This window comes from Castor canadensis, chromosome 15, assembly GCF_047511655.1.
Source record: "Castor canadensis chromosome 15, mCasCan1.hap1v2, whole genome shotgun sequence".
Taxonomy (NCBI): Eukaryota; Metazoa; Chordata; class Mammalia; order Rodentia; family Castoridae; genus Castor; species Castor canadensis.
The window spans coordinates 59,727,969-59,751,439 of record NC_133400.1 but is presented as its reverse complement, the minus strand read 5'-3'; the positions used below and the strand labels follow the sequence as shown (position 1 = coordinate 59,751,439).

The following is a 23,471-nucleotide window of genomic DNA, read 5'->3' as shown; positions in this document are numbered from 1 at the left end:
TGAGATAGATTAGGTAAAGAGACTGACGGCTGATAAGCAAGAGTGCACTAGACAAATAGATTCATTAAAAATATTCTGTTTTGAGCCAATAAATATTTATGCAAATCTAAGTAACACTAGGCAAACAGAAAAAGGTTAGAGTAAATAAAATTATAATCTCCATAGAATTAGTGTATTAACATGCATAACATTAAACAAAATAACCTTTAAGAACAATATTTCATTCCACTCAGTCCATGAAGTTTTCAAGAAAAAAGTTTTTAAGGAATTCTTCACCTCTCTTAAGAATTAATTGAAAGCAGAGTATCAATTTTGATAAAGCAAAAATTTAAGAGGATAAACTTTGAAATAACATACAAAATGGATAAGTATGTCCAATTTGGAAATAACAAAGTATATACGAATATGAAGAAAATAAAGCATTACAAAATAGTGGGGCTGGAGTTGCTCAGGAACACAGCACTTGCCTAGTACTCACAAGGCTCTAGGTTTGATCAACAGCACCACAAGGGAAAAAAAAAATCAAGGTCTGTAAACAAAGTTTGTTCTCAGTTACCAAATTTGAAAACAAGACTTTACAAGAATGCTTTATGGAGAAAAACCCTTGTAGAACTTGTGCTAATATAATTGAAATTTAAACAAAAATCTGGTTGAAATAATGAAAATTTCATTTTTAATAGTTGAAGGTGAAAGATGTGAAATTTGCAAAAACTATGAATGTCAGTCAAAAAGAGTATGTCAGGGGCCAGGTACAGTGGCTCACGTCTGTAATTCCAGATACTCAAGAGGCAGAGACAAGGAGCATCACCATTCAAGGTCAGCCTCAATAAAAAGTTAGTACTAACTAACTTTGTGGGAGCTGTAGGTAGGAGGATCAAGGTTCAAAATACAAGACCCCATCTGAAAAATAACGAAAGCAAAAAAGGCTGGAGGCATGGCGCAAGTGGTAGAGCACCCGCCTAACAAGCACAGGCCCTGAGTTCAAGCCCTAGTAACTTAACACTTCCCCCAACAAAAGAATTTTTTTGAAAACATGCTCTGACAAAGTGCATGAGTTGTATTCTGCAGTACACAAACGGGAAGTGATGGTGGACTACAGCAGGCCGCTTTCACTGTCCTTCTTTAGCAAAGGCAAATGTATTGACAGGCAAGAGATCTTGGAATTTCTTTCACAGGATATTCAAAAAACCTCAAAGCCACAATATCAACTCTTACATGCTAGGAAGGCTGAATAAGCCAAAGTAGTTTTACAATCTATCCAAACATGCAAGCCAAGAATGAAATTATTTTTATATCACACTTGCTATAAGATCATAAAATTCTACTCCCAGGAAGATGCAAAATTATTGTGACATAAGCCAAGATGCATATTAAAATTCAAAGATAATTTTATCTTGGAAGTCAGCATATTGCCTGTTGTCACATTTTAAATTCAAGGTTTAAGGATAGATTTTTTTACCTAAGTGATTGTGTAAAGCAACAAGTAAAATACCAGGATAAACTTTGTAAAATCATATATGTGTTCTTGAGAATATTCAGAAAGCAACTTCCTTCATGACTGCATGAAGCTCTAGTTTGTGGGACTACTTTACAACTACTGATCCAAAGACTGAAGGGGACAAAGGTCTTCTAGCTGCTATCAAAAGAAAAGATTAAAGACTAATGCAATACCAGCAGTAGCCTATACTGACAGAGATGGGTGAAAAGTCTTTCTTCATTAGTCTCAGCTAAAAGGCAGCATCTATCTAATATTGCAAAAATATACTACCCAAAACAGGTTTTTCTTGTATTATAATGATATTGAAATCATAATAATATTGTACAATTTTAAATAAATCTCAGATTTAGTCTTGAACCTTATAAGCTCATTCTATGATGATGATACTCATCTTAAGTATTAACTGCTATTCAGCAGTCAACCAAAATATGTAATTGTTGCACTCTGGCAAGTGCTCTAACACTTGAGCAATGACCCTCACCCCTATTTATTGCTTTCTAAATGCAAATGCTATGCTGATAGTTACTTTTCTAGTAGCCGAATATATACAACATGAAAAATATTCAAATCCACTGTTTACAAAGACATAACAATTATAATAAGAATATATCATTTGTCACTTTTAAGATGGCAATAATTTTTAATCCATAATTCTATGCAGCCATTCTCATGTATTGCTGATACTTTTTAAAAGGCAATCTTTTGATCTGTATCAAATGTTACAGTTTGGAACCACAGATTTCTCTTCTAGGAACCTACTCTTAACATACAACTAGATGCAGATATAAATGTACAAGACTATTACATTTAGAGTATTTAAATAAGCAAAAAGACAATTAGAATGATGAAATATTATGTGTCTGTTAAAAATCATGTTTTGAAAAGTATGTGTATATGTTTGTGTATGAAGACAAACTCTAATGCATGGTAAGAAAATCTATTTTAATAGATAGCAATCTAAATAATCATCTGCTTTCTTCCATTTATGTAAGACCATAACACACCTGACATGAAAAGTCAAAGCATGTTTAAAGAGGTTTTTTATACTTGTCAACCTAGGATGGTTAGTGGGACTGTTCAGATTTTAAAATTTGGCAACAACAGACACAGAACGACAATATAAATCAATTCAGTGATCAAAGAAGTAATAAAGTGAAGGTATGAAGAAAACAGTAAGTCAATCACCTGCTTTGTGTCCATCTGTCTGTTCACAAAAGTGGAAATATGATGGTAAGTAGAGCTATTGGTTTTCACTGAAGAAATTCTTTTCACTTCAATGTTCTGTAAAAATGGAACATAAAAAAAATAGATGCTTAGGTTAAAAGCATTTTTACTTAAAGTTGGATCCAATGGAAAAAAAAGTATTTTAATCAGTGCTTGGTAGGTCCTCATTAGGAGATATTAAGAAGTAGAGTTGGTGGCCACTGGGAGGTGATCAGGGGTCTCCTCTCATGAGTGGGGTCAGTGAGTTACCCCAGAATGAGTCCACTATACAAGGCAGTTTGGCACACTTCTTGTTTATGGCCATGTTAGTCCTCCAACAACCTGGAACTCTGCCGGCAAGAAAGCCATCACCAAATGCAGCCCCTCAAAACCTGAACCACAATGTCTCTTCTCTTTACTATTTACCTAGTCAGTGGCATTGCATCATTAGCAGCAGAATATGGACTAAGACAGTGAGTTAACCTCATTCAAGTAAGTGAAAAGTCTGCTCACAGTAAAAGACATCTCTTTTTCCACAGTTAAGTTATTTCAAATTTTAATGAAAGTATCAGATCTCTAGTACTTTAAAACATCTTCTAGGTATCTTTAATACAATCAGTATCTCTTACTTCAGAAGCTCACTTCAACTTTATTTAAAGAAACAATTCATTTTTGCTAGTTTTCTCCCCTAGCAAAAATGATTGAGTCCAGAACCTTGTCCTTTGCTAGACAGGTGCTCTTCCACTGAACTACATCTCCAACCTTGAGATATTTCTTATACAGTCTCTCTTTCATTGCCCATGGCCAGCCTCAGACAACAATCCTCCTACTTATTACCTCCCAAGAAGCTGTGACTACAGACACACACCACTATGACCAGCTTACTGATTGAGATGAGGTCTCAATAACTTTTTGCCCAGGCTGGCCTCAAATTGTGATCCTCTGGATCGATGCCTCCCCAGAAGCTAGAATTACAGGCAAGAGTTCCCAAGCCCAGCAAGTACTTAATTTTAAATCTTCCCAATAAAAAAGTGTTTATAGGACATGTCAAATCAATTATAAGCACCTCGCTACATTAATTTTTTTAAAAAAGGCCCACACTATCAGGACCCTTTCCATGTCTAATCACAGAAAGTCCACTGTAATTCAGATTGGTCTACTTCTCAGTGTTTAATGATGCAATTTAAGCTATACTTAAGAGCACCAATTCCAGAACAGAACAACTCTCAAAAAAGAGGAAGTAAACTACTTCCCCCCTTTCCTGTAAGAGTGCATTTGGTCATCGACCACAGTTTACTATGTACTAGTACCTAACTAAATCAAGTGAACTAATAAGAAGTTTCTTAAGTGTCAACTATGTGTTAAAATGGCAAATGATACTGAAAAGTAAAATAACGGCCCCTGCCTTCAAGGAGCTCAAATGGTTCTGATAATCAGTTATATCAGTGACGTTTTGTACACAACACAATGAGAACAATGTTCACGAAGGAATGCTAATACTTCAGCTGAGTCCCTTCTGCACGAGACTACAGCAGAGTTCTGTAACCTCTCTGTTCCTCGTCTTCTCAAGTAAAGTAGGTTCACAGCAATCCCTATAACTTATGGCCATTGAGACAGCTACTGTAGCTATCAAATAATGTGTGAGAAAACACTTGTAAACACCAGATAAACTCTGGTTCTCTCACATTAAGGACTGTGATCAGGTTAACACTTGATTTTCAATTTTCCTCCCCTGTGACATGGGATAATTTCTACCATGCAAAGCTATTGTGGTGATTTAATGAGATACAACTAAAATAATAAATACACAGTTAGTGCCCATTCTCTCCACCATGGGAACAGTTCTCTCGTAAGATTTTAGTCTATAAAATAGTGTTATTTTCTTGGATTGCTTAAAGATTTTCTTCATTTGTGAAGACTAAAAAGTTCAGATTCATTTCCCCAGGTTTCTCAGCATTCCTATTTTTATATGCTTGGAGGAACAGTGGTACAGATATACCGATCTTCTGAATATATGACATAAGGTACTTCTAGGGTACACCTCCTTGGTCCCTAAAATATTTTATAATCTAGTATTTCCTAGACCAAAATCCTTTACTTCCCTGCCACACCATATATTCACATCCAACTCAAATTATATAGAAGACACTGCTTTCCCTAACACCTTTATAGGCATGGATGATGGACCCCTTTCTAAAATAATGTTTTTTAAGTCAAATATGAATATAACCCCAATCTTAGTTTATAAGTGTCATTTCTCCTCTAAGAAGAACCAGGGCTCTTTGTAAACACCAGAAATGGGATCCAGTAAGTTCATAGTAAAGAAGTGCTCAAACAGGAAGGAGGACACAGAGCCAGCCTGGAAAGTCTCCTACTAACAAAATTTCAGACACTAAAACATCAGAAAGAAAAAGAATAATGACTATTATAATATTATAAATAACTATTATAATGACTATGTAATACTGAATAAGTAAAAATCCACAGGTCCACAGTGATATTCACAAAAGAGAAAAAAAATTGCCATCACTGGATTATTCCACTGATCCTTTACTCTAAAAGTTGGTTAAGGGGAAAAAGTATATGCCCGTCTTCTTAAAAGAGCTGAACTCCATTCTACTGACCAAAGAGAGCTCTCTTTCTTCTTTAAAACAAAAGTAGGCCAATTAATAAATGCAGAAGGATGACAGATACCTAGCCAGTTACCAAAGCATCACCTCACAAATTACTTGGTAACTGGAAAGGGAAACATATGACTTTCTGATGGAGAGCTCTCACAGTTGCAGCCATAACTAGTGATCAAACGGGAGCAACTGGCCATTCTGTACTTTCTGATGTGATGCATAAAACTATTCAGCCTCACCTGTATAGTATTATCGCCAAAAGACAATCAAACCTTTAAACCTAACTTTCAGTTTCATGAAAATGAGTGCACAATTTCACATGAAAACAAGACAAGGGAAGAAGTGAGAAACTCGTGTAGTCTCTTCAAAGTGTCTGAAATAGGAAACCTGCTAATTTGTACAATTTAAGGCACACTAATGAAAACCATTATTTTATACAATTAACATATGCTAAAGGAAAAAGATTCTAAAATGAGAATTTGGCTAGCACTGCAAAGAAAATGTTTTAGTTTAAGATAAACCAAAGAGATAAACCAAACAGAAGCAATGTGAGAGTCTAGAGCACTGCCTCATTTAAAAACAGGGAAAAGCTGTAAGGCAGGACAATCAGAGTTTAGATTATGGATGGAAATTAAATGGAATTGAGGCATTAATGTTAATTTCTTAGTGTGATGAATGTATTATGATTGTGCAAGAGAATCCCCTATTATAAGAAGCATGCTGAAGTATTTAGGATGAAACAGTACCTCTGCATTCACATTAAATGTGTACACATATATATACAGTTATCTGACTGAAGTCTATACACAATACAAACAGGCATTGGTTGTATTTTTTTTTGAGGTACTGGGGTTTGAACCCAAGGCAGGTACTCTACCATTTGAGCTACTCTAACAGCCCAATTACTATATTCTTAACTTTCCTATACTTCGAAAATTTTCATGAGAAGTTGAAAGAAAAAAGGACAACAACATATCTGCATATAATTCATACCTACAAAGTACTTACACACAGACAATATTTTGTTTTGTACATTTTTAATCTTGGCTTGTTATGAACATTAGGAATAAGACAAAGGTAATCAAAAGGCATCATGAATAAAACACTGCCTGCCTTTTTATAATCCTGCCTGGAGCTAAGGGCATGGCTGAAATAGGACTCCTCCATCTGAACCTTGTTGGACCAAATGCAACACAGCAGATGGCTCAACACAAAAGCAGAAAGGCTGACAAAGTGGAAGACCTAGAGAATATCTGGGACTTATGCTAATTAGACACACATAAAATATACTTGTATATACAACCACATTAGACATCCCTGTAATTGTGAAGGTATTCTTTTACTTCTGCTTAACTTTTCAGATAACTGCAATTTTGACAACCATATAAATAGCCATGTCAATAACCACAAAAACCAAATATGAACAAGAAAACCACTTTTTTTTGGAGATGGGGGCTGGTCTTGAATTCGCCATAATCCTGTCTCAGCCTCCTGAGTGCTGGGATTACAGGCTAATGCCAACGCTCCGGGCTCCAATACTTCTTAAAGTTAATTTCTATTGTTATTAACAATTCTCTTAAAAATGAGTTTCAATCACAAAAGCACACATTTTACTCATATAAATAAATCCCTCTCATTATCTTATAATCTTGAGCAGATTTTTAAAGTATCTGAACCGTAATTTCTTTTTTCTTTTTTTTCTCTTATTGGTGGTACTGGGGTTTGAACTCAAGGCCTTGCACCTGCTACCCAGGCACTCTACCACTCGAGCCACGCCCCTAGCCCTTTTTGTTTTAGTTATGTTTTGAGTAGGGGCTAAGGTTTATGCCTGGGCAGTCTGAACTGCAATCCCAGCTAGGGTGATAGGCAAGCGACACCATGCCCAGTATTTATTGTTCAAGATGGAGAGAAGGGGGGTCTCACAACTCTTTGGCCCAGCTGGCCTCAAAATGCTATCCTGTGTTCTCCGTGTACTAGGATTACAAGTGTGAACCACCACTCCATAATTTATATCTTCAGAGCAAGAAATCCAGAGTGTGGAAAAGTCTGCAGGAAAATGAATGCAGTTTTTTAAATCACAGTACATGAGAAAATAAAAGGACAGAAATGTTAATAGCCTTCAAAAAGCCAACACCAAGCCACATACTGGTGGCTCATGCCTAGCTACTTGGGAGACTAAGATCAGGAGGATCATGAGACCAGTCCAGGCAAATACTTTGAGAAGGCCCATCCCTAAAATCATCAGAGAAAAACAGACTGGATGTGTGGTGCAAGTGGTAGAGTGCCTACTTTGCAAGCATGAAGCCCTGAGTTCAAACCCCAGCCCTACCAAAAAAAAAAAAAAAAGAAAAAAAAGAAAAAACCGGAAAATCATAGGTGTAGATACATGTCGATAATCCTAATTACTCAAGAGGTCTAGATCAGGAGGATTGTGGTTAGAGGCCCACTGGGACACAGATTTTTAGAGACCCCATCTCAACAAACAAGTCACACATGGTGGTGCACACTGTATCCCAGCTATGCAGAAGGCGTAAGTAGGAGGCTCAAGGTCTGAGGCCACCCTGAAAAATACTTAAAAGGGCTGGGGGCATGGCTCAAGTGGCAGAACACTCGCCAAACAAGCACAAGGTCCAAGTTCAAACCCAGCACCAAAACAACAACAACAACAACAAAAAAAAACAACTTAACAAAAAAAACCCACTAGTTTTTCAAACAAGCAAAAAAACTGAGCCCATTGGGGAAAACTGAACACACACTGGGCATTAAATAATATTGAGCAAACTATGCATATTATGTTTTTATTTATCTATCTATCTATCTATTTATTTTGGTGGTACTGGGATTTGAACTGAGACTTCACACTTGCTACACAGGCATTCTACCACTTGAGCCATTCTGCCAGCACTTTTTTTGTGCTGGTATTTTCAAGATAGGGTCTCAAGAACTATTTGCCCAGGCTGGCTTCAAACCATGATCCTCCTGATCTCTGCCTCCTGAATAGCTAGGATTACAGGTGTGAGCCACAGGCACCCAGCAGTTTTTGTTTTATTTTTAAAAAGTCTGTACATCAGAAGTACATACTGAAGGTGAAATAATACCTAGGATTATTTTTAAATACACCAGATACACTCATATGTTACTTATACAACTACAGATTAAGTTTAAACAAATGATAATTATGTTTACATCCAATAAATTTTAATAGTAAAGAATTATTATATGCTAGTGCTTTTCAAAACTCAAAGCAATTCACCTCCAAAGGAGCTGGAAGAGGCAGTGGCAGACTTGTTATTTTTGCAGATCTCTCTTTTTCCACAAGCAGTACTTGCTTTCAAGCTTGTATATGCCTTAAAAACATGAGATGTCATCAATTAGTCTCGCAGAGTTAAAAACATAAAAGCCATTGACTGAAGATGTCCTCCATTCTGATCCCACCAGCTCAGTATGCTGTTTAATAAAGTCAGTATGTGTGAGCATGTTTACCAACTGAAAGAGGCATCTCTAAAGACACAAAGCTCCAGGGAGGAGACCCGCTCAACAAACAGCTACTGTTCATTAGAACAGTTACAGCATAGAAATGTTGATAAAGATGGACAATTGCCTAGAAGGACCGCTGCACACCACTAACAGACTTCTAATTTTTAAAACATGCATAAAATTCTAAACACTTCCTCAAAGTCTACAACCTCATTTAGTATTCTTAATCACATAGATTTTGTTTCTTTTACATCAGGAACAGATATTAGGAGGTACGTGCTCTGAACTGGTCACAGAAGCTCAGACCACAACTGGAAGAGGAAGCTCACTTTGCATGTTCACCTAAGTAAGCCATTCACCCACTGCATTAATTTTTAAACCCAGCTTTAACAAATGCAACGGATATACTACATGACTTTTATCTAATATCTGCGTTCACAGCATCCTGTGTGCCCTCTATTCCAGCTCTCTTACTTTCAGTAGAAAATAAGGCAAAAATTATTACCAGGTTTTCTGTTTCATTAATATTTCCTTTTGATTTTTTTGTACTTTCAGGGCTTCCTTATATCTCACTTCTGCTTTTCTTTTCCTTTCTGCTGCCCGCCGTGCCAGAGCATCCAAATCAGGTTCCTAAAAGTAAACACCACTTAAGATGCTACTGAAACAAGATGAATAGAAATGCATCTATTTGGCATCAGAATAGAAGTGACTTTTCAATTTTGTCGCTGCTCCCTCCACACTACTACAGTATTTCCCAAAGCATGGCAATGGTACCACAACATGCCATATCAGGAGGGACAAACAGAAACAATTTAAAATTAAAGTAGTCATTTAACTTACTACAAAAACCTAAATAAAAGATAATTCTAAATACTTAGGACAAGAGTTAACTAATAAAAGAATCCACTTAAATTAAAATGCCAAATACATAGTAACATGCATGGCTCCCCAGCTAGGGAAGTATCATATAGATGCCACTTAAATGACTGAGGTTCAGGACTGGAGGCATGGCTCAAGTGGTACAGCACCTGCCTAGCAAGCATGAGCACCAGGCCCTGTGTTCTATACACAGTATTAACTTAAAATGACTGAGGTCTAGGGGGAAAAAAACTGCACTAAAGCACAAAGTTAGAGGTGGCATGCATAAAGCCAGAAAAATTTGATGTCAGAACTTAGGGCTATTACTGAAAGCATAGATTAAAACCAGGGGCAAAGACACAGGCTGCCCCCCCACCCCCTCGATACCCAGCAGAAACTATTTTGCCCTTCTCTCTAATTTTGTTGAAGAGAGAGTATAAGCAATAATAGGAAGGAACAAGGGTTTTTGCTAGTTGAGATAAGGATAGCTATACAGGGAGTTGACTTGCATTGCTTTCCTGTGCATGTGTGTTATCTTCTAGGTTAATTCTTTTTGATCTAACCTTTTCTCTAGTTCCTGGTCCCCTTCTCCTATTGGCCTCAGTTGCTTTTAAGGTATCTGCTTTAGTTTCTCTGCGTTGAGGGCAACAAATGCTAGCTAATTTCCAAAAGATAATTTTAACCCAGACATGGTGATACACACTTTAGTCCCAGTGCTCCAGGAAGGAGAAACTCCAGTTGGAGGCCAACCTAGATTACACAGCAAGTTCTAGGTCAGTGCAGTGTCTCTGTCTCTACCTACCTATCTATCTCTCTAGAGAGACCCTGTCTCCAAAATATAATAATAGTAATTATAAGCATAGTTAACACTTACTTATATGAACATTCCTACAGGCTGGTTGGAAAATAATATAAGGAACTCCTGACAAAATCTATCACTCAGGGTTTTGTTTGGTTACATAAATTCTAAAACACTTAATGAAGCCCTTCCATATCACTTTTTTTTTTTAAATTACCTTTCTCAGTAAAATTCTACCTTAGTTGAAGGGGCACAAAATACTGTGAAATTCTTTTGGTGCAGTGTCTCAGTTTGGTGTTGGTGTTAGTGTAAGTTTTGAAATAAGTATGGAAGGGGAAGCCTCCAACATGCTAGAAATGAAGGACACAGCACTGTGCCCTGAACCACTGTCACTTCTAAGTGAAGTAGGTGAGAATTCAGCTATGTGATGTCACAGTACACCAAGACTGCTTCAGTTGTTCTAATGGCCACACCAAGCCTGATCCTCCCTTTAATCAGATTCTACTACCTCTTGTAGGCTTAGAATTCTGAAGAGTATAAATAACCCCTTCTTTCTTCAGCAAGGACATTTAATATCTCTTCATTCATATACAAATGAATTCCAGTCTCCCATTTTTAAAGTGAGGAGAATGTTTTCTTTGACCCAATATCTCTCCCAACCTAAGCTACAGCTACCAACTAAACTCTTTCCCAAAGCATTTTTTGTTGGTGGTGGTGAAGGGAGGAAGGGAGGTAAATGGGGTTTGAATTCGGGGCCTCACACACTTGCTAGACAGGCACACTACCACTTGAGCCACACCCTAGCCCTTTTTGCTTTAGGTGTTTTTTAAATAGGGTCTCTCATTTTTGCCAGGGCTGGCCTGGACTGCAATCCTGATTTCTACCTCCTGAGCAGCTGGGATTACAGCTGTGAACTACTAAGCCTGGCTTTCCTGAAGTTTTTGATGGATTCTCTACACATGTAGTCTCCATTTTCTTAACTCCTGCTCAGTAACCCACTGCACTTTTTCTCATCATGCTGCCAAAATATGCCTCCCCACGGCTGCCAATGACATTCCTGTGGCAAGGACAAGGAGCTTTGCTGAATTTTCCTCCTGACTTGCTTGCATCTGTCTCTCACCACTGCACTCTTCTCTCTGTGGCTCTGGTGTGGTTTTTTTCTGCTTGTCTGGCCCTTCCTCCATTCCCTTAAACTCATCCTACTCTTCTCTGCCATTAAAACGTGAGTGGTGCCCAAGGTGCATCCCCACAGACTGTAGCCTGGCTCACTCTTATCCCCCTCCGTGGCAGGCTCACTTATATACCAGAGGCCTCAGAGCCATGCCTCCACCCCAGACCTCCTTTCTAGGCTCAAGACCAATCTACCCACCTACTTACTGTGTAACAGGTACTTAGAAACTGCTTTTGCAGTTTGGCCTGCAAATGTCCAAAAGGTAGCTGAAAGCAGGATAAAAACTCAGCATCTCTGCCTCCATTTTGTATCTATCCTTTGCTCTGAGCCACTGTCTTCTGAGATCATCTTGGATTCCAGAAAGACAGAACTGATAGATAAATATCTTGTGGAAAGATTTGAAACTACCCCTCAGTCAACAATGGCTTTCTCATGGTGACAAATCGCACCTGACCAATCTTGAGAAAATGTGCAACTGGATCACACCTGTGAGCAGGACTGTTTAATAATTATGGATGCCTCTCTACCCCTGCTCCAATTCTTCCTCTATTTAAACCTAAAGCTCACATCTATACACAGAAGATGGAGTGAAATGCTCATTGTGCCTCTTTCTAGGGGTGCCCACACCACATCATAAATCTCCTTTTTCTGCCCGTTAGCATTATTCTTATCTTTATTTGACTTACCAGGGCAAATCGTTGGATTCTCCAGAACATACTGGAAATCTGGGTTCTGGCCTAGAACTCTAGTTACAACTGAAGATGTTCATTTGGATGTCTCAAAAGCAACACATATTGAGACATATATCTCTCCACTCAATTTGATTATCTCCTCCACTGTTCACCCAAGTACCTGGAAGCACCATCCCAGTGTACAAACCAGAACATGGCTCCCTCACACCACACATTCAGTGCATCTCTAAAGCAAGGTGACCACCTAAACCTCTCTCAAACACATACACTCCTCTGTTTATATCATCTTCTAACTGGCTAAGAGCTCCTACCAAGAGCTGCTGCCAATCCCAGGGCTGCAGTTCAAGACATAGCTTGCAGGCCTTGGTTCCTCTCAACAGTTGGCAGCAGCCAACAGCTTGGTTTGCTCCTCTACCATAAATCACAATGAAGGAAGTAACTTGAGGCTTGATTCCAGCCTGTTTTACCAAGACCTCTGATGTGCTCCTCCTGATGCTGTATCTTGTTTGGGGGTAAATCTTAGAAACTGGTTTCAACTTTCCTGTGACCTATATTCTTTACTTACATATAGTCTCTGTGACTAGCAATAAGTTTTCTTTTTATCTCTATGTAATATAAATGTGTTTGTTTATATATATCCTAAAAAGCATTATCACATTTATACACATATGTGTTCGTTAACATTTATGGGGTACTTTTTTGCCTGGCATGATACTAAAGGTTTTACATGCATGATTTCAGTTTCTTCTTATCACAGGATTTTAGGAAGATTCTACCATCATTCCCATTTTTAAGTGAGGAAACTGAAGGTCAGTTGGAAAATGACAGAGCCAGCACACACCTTAGCTGACCATTAGATTCACCTGGGAATTATCTTAAAAAAAAATGCACCGCAAAAACTGCAACATAAGGGGACCGGAACAGGCTCAGGCAAGGCAAATTGTGAAGCTGTTACCCTGAATACTGTCTAAGTGATCTAACTGAATTTCGAATACCCCCCCCCCCCATCATCTTTGTCTCTGAGGACAGAATGCCTGCAAGCCAGAAGTACCTCTTCAGGTGGGCTAGCAGAAACTGGCTGGATCTAAACAGGGCTGCCAGAGTGACTGGCAGACAACCTCCAACTTCATTATGATCCCATCTGCAAGCTAAATGGCATACCCTCACTGCCATGACAGCTAACAATTGCCACAGCCAAGACTGCAAGAACCATAAAAGAAGAAAAAGACTAAATTCATGGAACATCTCCACCCATTCTAAGACACAAACATTTCCCCCTTTGTTAGCTATTACTCCCCCTCATTTCTCTTCCTCTAGACCCTCCCCCCCCACCAAGGGTTGAAAAGTAGTATTGCAGTTTTTCTCCCACTTCTTCAAGAATAAAAATCTCCTTCACTGCTCAATTGGTGCTTGGTCCCCCGCCTAGGGGCAAAACTTAGTAACAAAGCCCCTCAGGGATCCACTGCACAGCCAGAAGCACTGCTGGGGTTTATTAGCCTCTGGCAGGGTACCTCACCTGGCCACACTACCTGTAACACTGCCCAGTCCTGCTTCAGTCTACCCAGATACTAGCTGTGCTCTACTGACAAAATTCTTTCCATCCATCCGGCCCTGGCCCAGCTGTGCTACAGAGGCGGCAGTGGATTTTTCAATGATATTTAATAAACCCATGATAGGACCTGTTGCATTTAATTACTAATTTAGAGTCCTTGAACAATAAAATGATCTTATTTCTGTTCTGCATAGGACACATATTTTTGAAGAGTGCGCCAATTTGTTTTAGAAATTATTTCTGTGACTGTGGCTCCATCTGCATGGGCTAAGACAGGAAGCCCCAGAGGCACAATGGTTTCTCATTATAATTCAATCTAATAATAACAACAAACCACAAGGCCTACTGTGACACATGGATAGTAGAGGTAGAAATTTGGCTCCTTCCTCATTAGGAAAGAGAGGGAGAAGTCTTTTTCTGACAGAGTGTTTGCCTTGCAGATATGCTAATTCAGAATACTGAGCCAGAGTGGTTTCCAAATGATTTTTGGCCTCGAGTTAACATTTTTTAGACAAATAATTTTAGCAATACAGATACTGGTTTTAAGTAAGCAAAACCATTGACTCAGCATCAGAGAACTGCTAGATAATTAACATTTTAATATACCATACTGTTCAAGAAATTTTAGTAGCATTTTTAAAGTTCTATTACAATCCTGCCTTTCTGTACAGAACATTTTAAGCAGTATGTCACCTGTTCTTAATACCTGTACAAAGTTGTGATAAACTCCAGTGACTGCATTTAATTCAGTGAAGTGACTCCTTGAGGTATGTTAAGCTAAATGTACTAGTGATGAATGGAGTTTGAACTGTGGTGTTCTGTTGGGGTCTTAGTTCATATCTCCCTACACATATTCTGTCTCCTTTTTCACTATCAGACCTTCTTAATAATCTGTTACGAGCTGGGAAACTAGACAAAACAGTACATTTGTAAAGGGGATTCAGAGCAAAGGCCTAACTGCTACTCACTGGGTACGTGTATGTGTATAGGCTCTGTGAATAGATGGATTATAGTATAAGAATGAGCATGTGTGTGTTGGCTTGATGAGAGGGGAAGAACCAGGTTCTTATTTGAACAAGTGCCAAATGGCATAAAACTGATCCAGTTAAGAGCATTCCCAAGAGTCAGCAGAAGCCCCTAGCTCAAAGCCAGGGTCAGGGTTAGTCACTGAGGACACTGGATAGGTCACTGACAGAAGTAATTTTGTTTTTTCTGACTGCAAAAGTAACAGACATAATTATTTAAATATTACACGATACAAAGATACACAAGTTAAAAGCAGCCAGGCATGGTGGTGCATGACCGTAATAGCAGCCCTCACGGCTGATGCAAGAGGATTGTAAGTTAGAGGCCAACTTGGGCCACATAGCAAGACCCTGCCTTAAAGTCCTCCATAATAATGGCCATTCACTCCACTCAACAATACTGCTGCTCTGAACTCTTACAACAGATTTTTCCAATTCCAGTCATTGGCGTTTCCCTTGATGTACTCACTCCTTCTAATCACATATGCTGTACACAAACACTGAATCATTCCTACCTTCTATTCTTCAGTGACACATTCTTACTTTGGATTCCTTTTCATATTAATACTCATAACTCATTTATGCCACATATAATATGCCTTTCTATGGACGTACCATAATTTAGCCAATCTCCTACTGAAGAGTTATTATAAACAATACTGTCATGAAATCCCTAGGGATAGATTCTTGGAGTGAAAGTACTAGGTCAAAGGACAGTGAAGAAACTGAAACATTTGCCTTCTGATTACACTGGACCAATTTAGGAGACTCAGTTTTCCTTTTAAAACTTGTTTTCATCTAACGCAGTACGAATGCAATAATATGCAGGCCTACTCAGAATAGGTGGATCAGAGCACATGCAGCAGGACTTCTTCAGAGCCAAAGGAAAAGCCCAGAGGCTGAGGTCCCAGCCACTTTGATAGGCTGAAAGGAAATTACTAATTGCAGAAACCATGGTTCTGTTTTATTTGTTTTTATAACCAATACTGTAGGTCATATTTTTCATGTATATTTTCCAAGCTGTTATAGCTAGAAGATGATGTGGGTTAGAGTTTTTTTTTTAAATTGAACCTGAAATAGCAAAGGCTTGAGGTACTTTCTAAAAACTTAGAATACGTAAGTTTTAAAGGCTGAATGTTGTAAAGTATATGTGCTGCCCAAGCACAATTTAGGACATACACCCTAAGAGCTGGGCTCTTAAGTTACAAAATTTGGCTCAGGTCATGACACTTGAGGGCTGGGTGACCCTGGGCAAATACTCAATAATGTTAAACGCACCTTCCTAAAATGATCCTGTGAAAATCACTGATTAAATGAGATGGTGAGTGAGAAAATGCACTCTGTAAATGATAAGGCAATGCAAGGGTTAACACTAAAGAATTTACATTGGGCTGTGTACAGTTCCCAAGGCTCTGTGTGCATTAACTCACTCAATGTCACACCTACTGTGAAAGAGCTAAGATTATTAATGCCTTCTGACAAATAAGGAAAGGAGGCCCTATACATCGCATAGTCCCAAGGCGCCAAAGTCTTTAAGCAGCTGGGCCAAGATGTGAAGGAAGCCAGGGCAACTTGACTGCAAAGCCAGACTCTTATCTTCTCTGATCAGCCACCTTATGAGTGGCAGGGGAATTATCTGTCCCCCACCCCAGCCTGTTTCTTCATTTCCACGTTCGGGGGGGGGGGTCAACTCAGATGCTGTCAGAAGGATTCATCTCCCTAACCTTGATCTTCTACTGTGTGATTTCTGTTAGGTGAAGAATAAGTGAACTTTGGATAATTGCCACCTTACTGGAGTTCAGAAAAAGCAAATTTGAGAAATGTTAAAGGACTGAGTCTATGCAAGTGTTCTGCTATTTTTAATCATTTACCTAATCTGGTTCTGGTCAGGGACTCAGGGATTAAGGTTGACCAAAGTTCTTCTTGGACAAAACATTTCCTTGTAAAGGTCCCTAAAAGGACTCATTCATTGAAACCAACCTGAGACATTTGCCACTGTTCAACAAACCCAAGGGAAAATTCCTGAATAAAATGTTAATTTACAGTTTATCACAACAACCTGCTGCTTAGAACAAACACCCTCAATGCACATGTCTCCCCCAAAAGCTTTCAATAGAAAATCATTGTAAAAATGAACTAAGACTCTATAGAAAGTTGAGCTGAATTAAAGGTGAACATCACACACACTAAACATTAACAAAGGAGGACCAGTTGTCTCATCTCAGGGACAGTAAGGAAGGGGGAGAGGCTAGCATGCAAAACATACTCAAATTAGCATAAATCAAGTGATTTTTTTTTCAGTCTCACTAATTAAGGTAGTGACTGTGGTTTTCTTCAGTACAAAATTTGACGTTGTAATTTCAAAGATTACAAATAAACAAAAACAAATATTATTTTAATGTGCTTTTAGAGAGAAATTTTTATAAGGCCCCTCATGCTAGCTAGACAATAAAATGTGTCATTATTTTTTAGAAATAAACAGAAAGATAAAAAACACAAGAAAGGTAAATAGTTGTCTTACAACTTAAGTACATGTTAAAAGGTTTATTTTCTGTTTTTTGTTTGTTTGCTTGCTTCTGTGGTGCTGGGGATCAAATCCAAGTGCTAAGCACTTTACTGCTGAGCTAAACTCCCCACCCAAGACTACTTTCTCCTGAATGGTAAAGTTCTCTTCTATCTTTAGCTCAAGTGAAAGAAAGAAAACAAAGATAAGAAAATAAAGAAAAACAAAAGTAGAAAAAAAGAAAACAAACAGATCCTTGTTTTCTCCCTAATGGAGTGAAAAGTACAGGAAGCCCCTACTCCTGGTCTATTAAGTATAAACCAGAGCTGACAAAATGTAAACACACGCCAGCACTCTAAAGTTAACGCTTCTTGACTTTTTAAGTTACATGCATGATACCTGCCATTTTCTGATTACCCTTATGTGCCAAGTACCTTACTACTTACTCACATTTAGTCCTATCAAATGTCTATGAGTGAAATCCTATCACAAAACTAGTCCAAAATCACACCATTAGTCAAGTATGATCAAGTCAGGTGTGATCTAGTTCTAAGCCTAATGCTTTTTTCAACACCAACCTGACTACTTAAAATTGTGACTAAGTATCTTATGAAAAGGCTAACTCATCCTGGGGAACAACTAGGTTAGATGGAAAGAAGATTCCAGAGAGCAGAAGTGCCACAAACTAAAAAGAAATGCAAAATAGTTTTTAAGAGAACAGGCTGTGAAACCAGGTTTTCTGAGTTTAAATCCTGACTCCCCAGTTTTGCAATTTGGTGACCTGTGGCGATTACTTACCCTCTCTGTGCTTTGGTTCCCCATCAGCAAAATGAAGACAATATGGGTATCTATCCTAGGACTGTTATGAGAACTGAGTTAAAATTCACCCAAGACTGGGCTAGGGACGTCACTCAATGGTTGAGCACTTGCCTAGCATCCATGAGGCCCTGGGTTCCAATCCCTAACATTGCAAAACAAAAATTCACCCTAACCATGCATAGCCTACAGAAATTTTTTAATCTGTGTTTACTATGAAGAAAAATATCTGAAGAAAATGAAGAGTGACTTGATTCAGACCCCTCAGGCCCACTTAAATGCATCAGGACATAAATGTAATAGAAGTAATAGAAAACAAATAGGATGAGCTGCCCAGAATGGCATCCTGAATGAGAGTAAGTGGCTCAGCTCTGGAACATGGGAGTTTATTACTGGCCCCTGGTTAGTGCAGTCTAGGTAGGAGCATCTCAGACAACTAAGACTACCAGGATGATTTTAGAAAAAAAGACCAAAGGGAGAGGAAAATGGCACCATGGCAAGAAAAGAAAGAAAGAAGACAAAAGAAAGAAAGAAAGAAGAAAGAGAGAGAGGAAGGAAGGAAGGAAGGGGAGAAGGAGAGAGAGAGAGAGAGAGAGAGAGAGAGAGAGAGAGAGAGAGAGAGAGAGAGAGAGAAAGAGAAAGAAAAAAAAACTTGACTCTTCAAAGTACCAAGTGGAAGCAAAAGAAAACTACTTGGGCCTTTCACTGGGCGTGAGAAAATAAAGGCAGGCCACTAGGCTCTGAGTCAGAGATGATTCTAGAATAACACAGAAAGGGACACCTGGAAGGCGCTGGCACAGCAAACCTGCATCAAGCTAAGCAACAGAAGACTGGAGCTGGGATTCATTGCAACTGGAGAGGACAATGCAAAACACCCACTTAAACATTAAGTGCACCTTTGAACCATCAAACAGCATGGAGATGTAGCTTCCACAGAAGAGAAAGTAAGAAAAGATCAAGAAGAAGAATGCTATCCTGTACAGGCAACATTCTCTTCTTTTACACTTGAACTCAAGAATGCAACTCAGGAACAGTCCTTGACTGGGTTACAGCAGAAGCAGCCTGTTCCACAGCTGTGTGGCTGCCCTCTCTGTCTTCAGCAGGGTGCTCATCCTGCACCCCAGATGAAGCTTCTAAGCAGAGCAGTGTTGGCATGAGACATGTAGCTGACTTAGGGTTGCCAGATAGTCAATCAATTCAGCTGGATGTATTATTTGGAAATATACAAATTTACACTTAGTCATGACTTGATCAAATTTGGCTTAAAATGTTACAGGCTATCATTCTGATTTAGTAAACAATGACACGTTTTCATATCAGTCAGAGTTCAAATAAGATTTTGAAATTAGAATTGAGACTCATTTGCATGTGTATTCAGAATAACAGTTAAAAATTAGTCTCCATCCACATGCAGCTTAGGTTTGACAGGCAAAGCTGCCAAGAGAAAGCATCTGTTTTTGCAATTTGTAAGCCTTTAAAACAAAAACAAAAGAGAGAGAGAAAGAGAGAAGTGTTTACATTGCTATTTTTTAGATGAGACTTTTTATTTATGAATGAGTCTCTGAGGAAAGAGGGTGATTTTCCTCATGAGTTGATCGTCAAGGACTGGAAAAGGTGACCTGGACCCTACTTTCCACTCACCAGAGTTCCTGTGAGGTGTGGGTTTTGTGTCATTCAAATCACACTCCAGCCATTTTCACCTCTTTTTTTGGCCCTCAAGTTGAAGATATACAGGATATACAGTCACCAAAAAGCTACCTGTGTTAAGTCAGAGGCATAAAAATATCACAGCAGCTTCACATCATCATAACAAACAAGAGGGGCCAGTGAGGAAGACTGAGGCCAGTCCAGAAGGCCTTCTTTTCTAGAGCTACTTCCAAGAGAGTTCACCAGTGCCAGATTCTACAAGCCCACCTCCACCACTTACTAAGCCACACAGCACCAGACTTCACCAAACTTTCATCTGGCCAAATAGCAAGGCAAGAATCCCTCTACATTATCACACACTCCTACATACAAACAAAGGGTGCAGCTTAATGCAGAGTTCTTTAAAAAATGAAGTGGCTTAAGTGAAAATGTCTGGAATTGATATCCAAGTTGAATAATTACTATTTGAAACACTTGGGACCAGAAGTATTTCAGATTTAAGGGTTTTATGGATTTGGGGAATTTTGCACAGACTTTCTCTGTTGAGTACACCTAATCTGAAAGTCCAAAATCCAAAAGCTTTTTTTTGCTCACATTTTGGAACATTTTGGATTTTCAGATTAGGTATGTTCAGCCTGTACATGAATATGCTTCTACTTCTATATTTATAGAAGAGAAACATTCATAGGAAAAGCAAAGCGAGCAAAGGCATAGATCTCAAATTAACAACATATAACAACAGGAGATCAAGATTTTTTATATAGAGAAAACAAAACTGGATAAGGAACAAGCCACTTACAAGGCCAAAAGAGCACATTTTGAACTGTGCTTAATAAAATATCACAGCCATATTTACTTTATCCTTTAATCAGAAAATTTATCTAGAAATTTGTAGTCTGTCAACCTATTTCCTAATGTGAGTAAAGTAAGGACAATCATAATCCTTTATCAATTATCTGAAAGTGTCAAAACGTAAAGTATTACATGCACATACATATAAACACACACACACACCCATACTGGGGATTTAACCTAGGACCTCTCAGCGCTTAGTATGCAAAAACTGGTTGACCAGCTTTTCTGCAGTCTGAAGCAAGGGCATACTTCTGTCTTGTTTTCTCCAGTTTCTCCCTCTTAGTCAGAAAGAGCAGAGTAGGCTCCCTTGAAAAGATGTAATAAGCAGCCCAGGACAGTTGCTATACCTCTGCATTCCTCTATCCCCAACTGTAGGCACATATAGGTACAAGGTGAGTATGGGCCAAGTTCAAAAACTTACCACCTAGACTATAAAGGAAAGTTTCCTATCTCCCTGCTTGCTCTCAGCCAGGAATGTTCGCAAGCCCTGATAAAAAGAGAGCACTTAGCAGTTCTGTTACATCAACTCTCAGCCCTTCATTAAAACTGAGGCTAAATGATTCAACTTCTACCTCACAACACAAATTCTATTTTACACTCAGCAGCCTCAAGCTTTACTGATGATTTTCCATAAAGAAGATATACTCCAAAAAGCCATGGTTTTAGAGCTGTTTTAGACTGCCTGGAAATGTATTAGCTGAATGTCACACAGCATCTTGCTGAATGTTTTTTGGAAACAGCTGATGAGCAAGGAGAACAGACTGCTAGAGAGGTGAGCTATCGTTAGTAGCTTCTTCTTCATTCTCCTAGCTCTGTCCATGCAGAGAATTGTTGTAGTAAAAACTCTTACAACTCACCAAAGCATAGCACACTCAGCTCTGATAGCTGGCTTCTTCATTATTATGGGGCATGAGAGCTAAAAATAAATTAAAAGATGCAGGTCTAATTTCCTCAAATGCCTAAGAGAAGTCACAAAAGGCAAACACTGGAGAAAGCAGCATACCCAAAAGGCATCCAGTATTTATAAACACTGACTTTAACTTTTTTCTGCATCAAAGTAAAGAAAAACACACTCAAACATTTTAGATGAAACTGGCCACCATCAACTTTTCCTTCTTCCTATAGACATAATTTCATACTGTCAACAGTTCTATTAGTGACCCCCTTTTACTGGTGAAAAAACTGAGGCATTGCCCACAGTGACAGAATAAGTGGCAGAGCCATGATCTGAGCCACCCTGCTCTGCAGAATGAAAACGCCATTATCACCATCTGCCAAGACGACTGATAAACCAACCCTATAAGAGATCAAAGCAGTACAGAGTTTAACAAAGACTGATATTCCAAGTGCTTCCCTACACATGTCCTTGTCACCCCTGCAATTAGCTCAGGCCATGTGACTGGTTCAGATCAATGACTGTGAGGAAAAATGATGTGACTCACTTCTCAGTAAGGAAGTTAATTGTGCCTCTGCCATTTCTCTTCTGCTGAAGTGTCCCTAGATACAGCGGCCATGAGATAGAGGAGGGACACCTAACCTGCATAGGACTCTGCTTAAGCAAGACATAAACTGGATCTGTATGGAGCCCTAAGACTTGAAGGTTAATGGGTTATAGAAGCCAGCATGAGTGACCCTAATTAATGCATGAAGTTTCCTTCCTGCTTGAAGTACTTAAAAGCTGAACTTTTTCTCTCCCGCTTTCCTAGAGTTTGACTGTACTGCCACCTGTGTGAAGAATTTATTTTGCTCTCAGAGGCCACACAAAGTCAGAGGTGGAATATCCCCCAGGTAAACAAGGCCATATAAGCAGGCGGTTCAGGGCCCTCCCTCGGGCTGTGCCCCATTCGAACACATCTGTTAAGAGCTGTGTATGTTTGAAATCAGACAGTAAGAGTCACTTAAACCAATGCCACAAAGCCTTACATAAAGAAAAGGACCAGTGGGCAATAGGGAATCTTGTCCTTGGTTCTGTGGCATCTTCACCAACATTTTCCCAGGAAAGACTATTACCACCGGACCCGGAAAATTAAGAGATAACTAGGTAACCACATGGCTGGGTTGTTTCTCCAAATCCATGACTTGCTTTATGACTCTTCCCCAAAATGAGATTCCCATTTCTTCCCAGTCTAAAGGATTCCCATTTTAAATAAGGAATGTTATGTGCCTAGCTGTGTACCATACAACAGAACCCATAGACTTCAGCTTCATTCAAGTGATGCCAGCCAAAGACAGAAGTAATGCCCACACAAAGCCTCATGTGATCACACCTGAGTATTGTGAGCCTCCAAGGCATGCCACCTGACATTGATCAGCATTCCTTTTTCGCCACAAATGCCATTTTTTTCCTTCCTTTGAAAACCAGCTGCCAAGATGATTGTTTAACACTGGCAAAAAAAAAAGCTACCACTTCTTCTTCCAAACATACAATACACTAACACCACATCAAAAAATAGGCCCTTTCCAGCCAGGAGTGGCAGAAATAAGGAGGATTTTTGTTTAAGGCCAAAAATTAGTGATCCCTCATCTCAACATAAGCCAGGCATAGCTGTGTGTGTCTGTCATCCCAGCTACATGGGAGGTATAAGTAGGAGGACTGCTGACTCCCAGGCAAAAAAAAAAAAATCTAAAAAATAACTAAAACAAAAAAAGTTGGGGTATGGCTCAAGTGGTAAAGCACCTGCCTAGTAAGTGCAAGGCCTTGAGTTCAAATCCCAATACTGAGAAAAAAAAACCCAAGAGGCCCCATTTTAA

At 39.0% G+C, this 23,471-nt stretch overlaps 1 pseudogene; it reads right to left on the bottom strand.

The window, feature by feature from the left end:
* Positions 1-6,345: 6,345 nt before the first annotated feature.
* The window catches only part of LOC141417475 (junctional cadherin 5-associated protein-like), a 91,296-nt pseudogene continuing 74,170 nt past the window's right edge, over positions 6,346-23,471 (bottom strand).